Below are 8,791 nucleotides of genomic sequence, written 5' to 3'. Positions count from 1 at the left end.
TATCATTGTTCCAACTGGGAAAGGAAGGAGGAGAGGTAGTAAACAGAAAAACATATACTAATATCAAACATATATGATATGCTAAATAATTTCATGATGTGAGCCATGCCTTATTTGATTCTCAACAGCAGAGATGAAGAGCCAAGCATCAGACTTGCCTAGAGGGCTGGTTTCCTCAGGTCAAATGTCCTAATCAGGTTTATAGTTCCTTTGTTGTAGTATCATTTGGCCATGGCCCCAACAATGGCATGAACTTGGACAAAAGTGGTGTTCTTGACTTTAAGCACCTCATGATGATCTTCTTCTGTAGGACTAATTTGAAAAACGAGGAGGTAAGGAGATGATGGGGAAAGAGACTACAGAGTTGCTACTTATTCTTTCAATCGGATATATATTTCTTAGAACACTAGAGATGGATGGATGAAACAATATTCAGTATTTCTGTTTTCACAGGATGGTGAAGCTGCAACTGAGGAGGTGAAAAAGAGTAACCATGTTTTGAAAAAATTAGAAAAGCAAAAGCAGAACTGAGTTCTTGATCCTCACATTAAAGAGCAATTCGGAGGTGGTCGCCTTTTGGCCTGTATCTCATCTCGCCCTGGCCAATGTGGTTGTGCTGATAGGTATGTTACTTTTTACTTAATTAGCTACCAGAGATATATTAGGTGCATGCTTTTCTGCATCCAGTTTGTTGTTTTTAGAAAGATATGAAGGGTTAAAAGATAAAGAAACTCGGGATATTACTGTAGAAGAAGGTTGTTTTATTGATCTGGAAAGCAGAGTGCCTTTTACAAAGAGATGCTAAAATATATAGATAAAACTACTATGGGTTGTTGCCTAAAAAATAGAATATAAATTTAAAAACAACATAACAACATAACAGCCTAACAACATATCTGCAGCATAACAACATATCCTAAAAAACTAGCAACAATTTAAAAAATCTGTTTCAAGAGTCAAACAGTTAACACTCCTCCTTGACTCTGGAACAGCATACACCAAGCCTCTGCCTCAAGAATTCATATCTAGCTTTAGGAAGCGCCTTTGTTAGGATATAAGCACTTTGTTCCTTGGTTGTGCAGTAAATTAATTTCACTTCTCCTTCCTTCTGTGCCTCCCTGAGAAAATAGAGCTTTATCTTGAAGTGTTTTGTTTTGCCATGAAACACTGGATTCTTTGAAATTGAAATTGCAGCTTGATTATCGACAAATATTTGCGTATTGTCTTGTTGTTCCATATGCAAATCTGTCATAAGCTTTCTGATCTAGAGAGCTTGATTTACAGCAGCAGTTGCAACAACATATTCTGCTTCTGCTATGGATTGAGCTATTACTTCCTGTTTCTTTGAATACAATGAGAAAATTCCAGAACCAAAGCTAAAAAGATAACCTGAAGTACTTCTCATATCATCAGCACATCCAGCCCAATCACTATCAGAATAACCATGAAGTCTGAAGTTTTTAACATAATGGTATCTTATTCCAAAATCAATTGTGCCTTTAACATATCTAAGAGCTCTTTTTGCTGCCTGAAAATGAATTCTACTAGCATAGTTCATGTACCTTGATAACAAGCTTACTGCATGCAAGATGTCAGGCCTTGATGCACTTAAATACATTAGGGAGCCGATAAGGCTCATATACAACTTTTCATCCACTTTTTCAGCTCCATCTTCTTTGCAAAACTTCTCCTTTTGATTCATTGGAATTGCAGTTGGTTTGCACCCTTCCATGTTGAACTTCTTGAGAATTTCATTTGCATATTTTTCCTGGCAAAGAAATATTTCATTCTGTTTTTGATACACCTTCATACCGAGAAAGAATGTCATCCTTCCAAGGTCTGTCATTTCAAAAACATCTTTCATTTCTTCCTTGAACTTGTCAATATGCTCCCCGCTGCTTCCCGAAACCAGTAGATCATCAACATATAGAGATACTACAAGTATTTCACCATCAGTCTTCTTCAGATATAATGTAGATTCACTTAAACTTTTTTTGAAGCCTAAGCTCACCAAGTGTGCATCAATTCTGCTATACCATGACCGCGGTGCCTGTTTTAAACCATACAAAGCTTTCCTTAATCGATATACTTTCTCCTCCTGTCCTTGAATAATGAACCCTTCAGGTTGCTCAACAAAAATTTCTTCCTCCAAGTATCCATTTAAGAAGGTTGATTTCTCATCCATTTGATGTATAATCCAACCTTTTTGTGCAGCAAGAGACATCAACATTCTTATGGTTTCTATCCTGGCAACTGGGGCAAAAGTCTCTGAAAAATCAACACCAAACACTTGAGCATATCCTTTAACAACAAGCCTTGCCTTGTATTTGTTTACAAAACCATCTGAATTGAGCTTGGTTCTATAAACCCACTTGACACCAATCGCTTTCTTGTGGTTAGGTCTGTCCACCAGCTCCTATGTTTTATTTTTTCAATCATTATAAGCTCCTCTTTCATTGCATTTATCCATTTCTGATCAGCTGTAGCTTCTTCATATCCCTCAGGCTCCATCACAACAACATTACACCTTTGGTAGATGTCTGAAAGTGCTGGTTCCTCTCATGGGTTCTTCATCAACATCTTCATTCTCCTCTTGAAACTCAGACCTCTTATCATTTTTCCAGTCCCAACTATCTGACTCTAGAAATTTGACATCCCTACTGACAATTACTTTGTTGCTTTGTGGTAGGTAGATTTTGTAGGCCTTTGAAGTTGAGCTATAACCTACAAAAATTCCAGGTTCTGCTTTCTTGTCAAGTTTGTCTCTCTTTACTTGAGGTATGTAAGAGAAACATAGGCAACCAAATATCTTCAGATTTGTTAGCTTTGGTTTGTAGTTGTGCCATGCTTCAAATGGAGTCTTTTTCTGCAACGCTTTTGTTGGCAACCTATTCAGCAAAAAAATTGTTGTGTGTGTAGCCTCTGCCCAAAATTCCTTTGGCAGCCCTTTGTCATGAAGTAAGCACCTTGTCATCTCCATAATTGTTTGGTTTTTCCTCTCGACAACACCATTCTGTTGTGGAGTGTATGGTGCTGTCAATTGATGTTCAATGCCTGCATCTACACAAAACTTGTTAAATTTTTCAGAGGTATATTCAGTTCCATTATCGGACCTGATCACCTACATCTTGCATCCACTTTGAGTTTCAACCTAAGCTTTAAACTTCACAAAGATGTCAGCAACATTAGATTTAAACTTCATAGAATAAATCCAACACATTCTTGAATAATCATCAATGAATGCAATATAATACTTACTTCCATTCAATGATGGTGTTTTCATGGGTCCTCCCACATCTGTGTGTACTAACTGCAGCTTTTGTGAAGCCCTCCAAGTCTTGTTTTGTTGAAAAGGAAGTCTGGTTTGCTTTCCATATTGGCAATCAACACATTTTGGAGGTAAATCTTCTAATTCCGGCATATCTTTCACTATGTTGTTCTTTTCCATGAAAAGTAGTGCAACATGATGAAAATGCCCCAATCTCTTGTGCCAAAGCATTGTATTATCATCCTCTTTGTGTACAGCTGCTTGCAGCTCCTCATTCATCAAGTCCAAGGCAAAACTCTTGCCTTTCATTTGAACTTTGACCATTTCTATGTTGTTTGCATCTTTAATCACACAATTTTTGTCCTCAAACATCACCTTATATCTTTTCTCCAGCAGTTGAGTAACACTTAAAAGGTTTTGATTAATTTCAGGGATATATAATACATCAGAAATTAATTTCAAACCTGAGTGGCCTTCAATTGCAATTGTTCCCTTGCCTTTTACTGCAATGAGTGCTCCATTTCCAATTCTGACTTTGGAAATAGTTGTCTTGTCCAATTCTTTGAAAAGTTCACGATCATAATTCATGTGGTTTGTGCAACCACTATCTATAAGCCAGCTCTCCATAGTGGTGTTGGTTGCAAAGCATGATGCTACAAACAGCTGCTCCTCCATAGGCTGATCTTCAACAGCCTTGGCTTCTCCTTGTTGTTGTTGTTAAGTCTTGCATATTCTTTCCACATGTCCTAATTGACCACACTTGTGGCATTTTATGTCTGGTCTCCACCAACACTTGTTGTGTGGGTGATTATTATTTTTGCAATAAGGACAAGGTGAAAAGACACGTGTCTTACTGCTTTGGCCATTTTTGTTGTTGCTCTGCTTCTTCTTGTTATTTTTGCCTCCTTTGTAATTCTGTGATCTGGCCTGAAAAACACCCTCAACAGACCCTTCTTGCCTCATAAGCCTCCTTTGTTCTTGTGCTTGTAGTGCATTCAACAATTCTGCCAATGTAATGCTTGACAAATTCCTTGAATTCTCCAGAGATGCAATTATGGCTTCAAACTTTTCTGGTATTATGACTAGAATTTTTTGAACAATTCTAGCGTCTAAAAATTCAGTACCTAGGAGCCTTACATTATTGACTATGCCTAGAAGCCTATCAGAGTATTCCTTAATCGTTTCTAATTCCTTCATTCTCTGCATCTCAAATTCTCGGATAAAATTCAGCACCTGCATGCCTTTAACCTTTTCATTTCCTTCATACTCTTGTTTAAAAAAATCCCAAATCTGATTGGCTGTTTTAAGTGCCATTATTCTGGCTACAATGGTGGATGAAACTGCTGTAAGCAAATTTGCTTTTGCTTTTGACTTTCTCTGCTTCCTTTCTTTGTGATTTTTGATTTGAGCAACCGTTGGATTGTCCGGCAAGGGTTCGACTTTGTACACATCTTCAACAGCTTCCCACAAATCACCTACTTCAAGATAGGCTTCCATTCTAAAAGCCCAGAGATGATAACTTTTACATCAAACGGCGGAAGTGTAAGTGGAATGGATGAACCTTCTGGATTCATTTTGACCAGGTTATGTGTGTTTGTGTTTTGAATGTGTATGGGTTCTCTCAATCTCTCAGATCCCTCAGAATAAGGCTCAGGATACCAATTTGTTGTTTTTAGAAAGATACGAAGGGTTAAAAGATAAAGAAACTCAGGATATTACTGCAGAAGAAGGTTGCTTTATTGATCTGGAAAGCAGAGTGGCTTTTACAAAGAGATGCTAAAATATATAGATAAAACTCCTATGGGTTGTTGCCTAAAAAATAGAAGATAAATTTAAAAACAACATAACAGCCTAACAACATATCTGCAGCATAACAACATATCCTAAAAAACTAGGAACAATTTAAAAAATTTGTTTCAAGAGTCAAACAGTTAACACAGTTAGAGTAAATTTTAGAATTGTTTTTCATAGTTAGAACAACCATCCCATTTGCAAGGGCATATATATGATGAGGTAGAATTTTTTTAAAAAAGATAGGTCAAAGAATAAGGGATTTGCCTCATTCTAAAAGTAGCTCTCAATTTCTCGTGTTGTGTTGCATTCTTTGTTGGTTTATTATTATTATTATTATTATTATTATTATTATTATTATTATTATTATTATTATTATTATTATTATTATTATTATTATTCAGAATATTCAAACCCATATGTGCTTTTCTTTTCCTTTTTTCTCCTGAATTTTGGATATGTTGTACATGGTCTAATACATATTTTGTTTTGGTCCTTGCTGATTAATTGGCTATAATATGTTCATGGTATTGGCAAGATGACCACATACTTCATGACTTTAACCACTGGAAATCTTGCAGAGCATACATTACATTGAGTGTGTGTGGGTAACTATAATGAGGTTTTCCCTTGGTTACATTATAGGGAATATTGACTTAACAAAATAATCTATGATGCATTGCAGATTCTTTCAGATTCTCAAAAGAGAGCCCATTATGAAATGTACCTGTTGTCTCAGAAAAAACATATGCAAAGGTATTTTGGACAGGGTTCAAAATTGCAAATTTACAAATCACAGGCTACTGCGTTCAAGGAGATGGAAGTTGCTGAATGGTTAAAATGGTACAGATTAACTATAAATAATGTTTTGACAGAAAACAAGATGGTAGTTGGAAGTGACTATTTTTTGATGTATTTGAGAGAAATTTTTATTCACCTATTCTTGGAGCATACTATGGTCCTGAAATTCAGTCCATGGAGCTTCTTCTTGATGTAGTTTGAACAATCACTTTATTATAAATATTAAGTTTAAATTATATTATTTAATAATTTTTTATTAAATACTTTTATCTCAAAATTTACAATTAAATAAAAATTGCTCATCTTATAGATTATATTTATAAAATTTTATGTTAATCTAAATTTTTTAATATTTATTGATATATAGAAAAATTAATGTAGTATATAACTTTAAAATATATTAAATAATAATTTTTAATCATATATAACTCGCTTACCAAACAATCATTTTATTCCAATATTACTTTAGGTTTTTATTATTATTATTATTACTCAAGTCAAGTGACCATGACTATGCTAGGGTGTTGCCTACGATTCCACTTTGGAAGATATACAATGTCATGGTGAGAAATTATAAATAAGATGTTTTCTTTAAAAAAAAAAAACATTAGTCTATTCAATTTTACTTAATTTGTTTCTAGTCTTAAGTCATAACAGCTGATTCATTAGATGATATAAATTTTGAATCCACACAAGGTACGATGATAGAAAATCCTAGCTCCATTTTTTTCGCAAATTTTGATTATATCTATGATATCTAACTCAAATTGTTACAACATTTGATTCTAATTTTTTGTTTGAGAATGAAAATGGCCAATCCAACACTAATGAACCTGCAATCAACAGTGAAGGTAATAATTATAGCTTTGATATAAGGTTAATGATATCAACTGATATGTTTTAAATTAAATTGTACTATTTCATTAAACAATTTCAGGCAATCCTAACTAGGGTGATCAAGCCATGCTCAAATTTGTCTTCTGAATCAAGTTTTGTGATTTTAATTTTGTAGGTTAATTTAGAATACCTTGGTAGAATTGTGTTCAACACAAATGGTGGAAATTGATTTAGACACACAACTATCATTGATGGCCTGGGTGTTGCTGGATGGGCAGTCGGTGGAATAGAATCAGAAGCTGCAATGCTTGGCCAGGTACAAAATCAGGTTTCCATTTTTTTATTCCAATATTACTTCAGGTTATTATTATTATTATTATTATTATTATTATTATTATTATTATTACTCAAGTCGTTGTGTTTAGTGGACTGAATAGTTGGGTTTGAATATTCTGAATACGACCAATGTATATAGGACTTGATTATTAAATGGCTGTGAAATTGAGAAATGACGTGCTCATAGTAACCTTCCGATAGTTTGTTTTATTTCTCCATTGCATGTTTAGTTAGCTCTTGAACACATAAAAATTGTCAAATTGATGCAATGAGTTCGAAGAAGCTCCTGTGTGTTAATTAGGGGAACAACTGTCTACTGCCCTTGAAGGATCAAGGATGTTTTGCATTCAATAGTTCAATCAAATGAAAAACCAAATGGGAAGTTGCTTAATGGATGTCTAATTGATCCTTGATAGTTTCTAATGCCCAAAGTTTGAATAAATAACATCATTATGATAGTTTGGCCTCTCTGCCATTTTGGTGTTCATTTTACTACATTAGTTTTTGGTACTGCTTGCATTGTTCGAGTTAGCAATGGGGCAAACTGACTATATGTGCTTTTCTTTTCTTTTTTTCTCCTCAATTTTGGATATGTTGTACATGGTCTAATGCATATTTTGTTTTGGTCCTTGCTGATTAATTGGCTATAATATGTTCATGGTATTGGCAAGATGACCACATACTTCATGACTTTAACTACTGGAAATCATGCAAACCATACATTACATTGAGTGTGTGTGGGTAACTATAATGAGGTTTTCCCTTGGTTACATGACAGGGAATATTGACTTAACAGAATAATCTATGATGTATTGCAAATTCTTTTAGATTCTCAAAAGAGAGCCCACTATGACATGTACATGTAGTATCAGAAAAAACTTATGCAAATGCATTTTGGACAGGGTTCAAAATTGCAAATTTACAAATCACGGGCTACTGCGTTCAAGGAGATGGAAGTTGCTGAATGGTTAAAATGGGGCAGATTAACTATAAATAATATTTTGGCAGAAAAGAAGACGGTAGTTGGAACTGGCTATTTTGATGTATTTGAGAGATTTTATTCAACTATTCATGCAGCATACTATGGTCCTAAAATTCAGTCCATGGAGCTTCTTCTTGATGTAGTTTGAACAATCACTTCATTATAAATATTAAGATTGCAGTTAAAATATGCTCACTAGCTCGCTTACCAAACAACCTGTGCTTGTGCACGGGTTGCAGACTAGTAAAAAAATAAAGCTTAAGTACTAAAATTAAAATACCCCTATGTTATAGGTACCATAAATTATTTAGGTAAAAAATAAACCCTTAAATTGGATATTCAAATATCATCATGTCATGAAATTAGTTTACCATTTTTTTTTATTAAATCAGTCTTTTAATGTTTTAAAAATCGATCACATTGGTCCTTAGCTAAAACTAAAATAAGAAATGAAAATACAAATTTAATAATTTTCTTTTGTATCTTTTGACAAAATAATTTAAGGATAAACTATTTAAGAAGATTAATATCATGTTAGTAGCATTCCCTGACTAAGGAATTTGATCAGAGAGATAGAGTAAGAGAGCTAAAGAGGCCATATCATATGATGATATGAATGAAAAGTGAATCTTTCTACAACACCAAACCCTTTTCTTCAATGCTAATAGTATTCATATATGGTATAAACCATATTACACAACCAGATGACCAATATAAAAAAGAAAAAACCCCATAAAACCAACCCATGCATGAATATAATTTCACTATATGAATTA

The 8,791-nt window shown here is 34.1% G+C and overlaps 1 long non-coding RNA gene across 1 annotated transcript; it reads left to right on the top strand.

Moving 5' to 3' along the window:
• Nucleotides 1–493: 493 nt before the first annotated feature.
• Nucleotides 494–5,999, top strand: LOC121174079 (uncharacterized). Its single transcript, XR_005889840.1, has 2 exons — nt 494–623; nt 5,745–5,999. It is a non-coding gene; the product is annotated as an uncharacterized lncRNA (long non-coding RNA).
• The last annotated feature ends 2,792 nt before the right edge of the window (nt 6,000–8,791 follow it).

The sequence above is a fragment of the Glycine max genome, chromosome 19 (assembly GCF_000004515.6).
Source record: "Glycine max cultivar Williams 82 chromosome 19, Glycine_max_v4.0, whole genome shotgun sequence".
NCBI classification, from domain to species: domain Eukaryota; kingdom Viridiplantae; phylum Streptophyta; class Magnoliopsida; order Fabales; family Fabaceae; genus Glycine; species Glycine max.
Note: the sequence above shows the minus strand (reverse complement) of the source record. Positions and strands in the feature narration are given on the sequence as shown.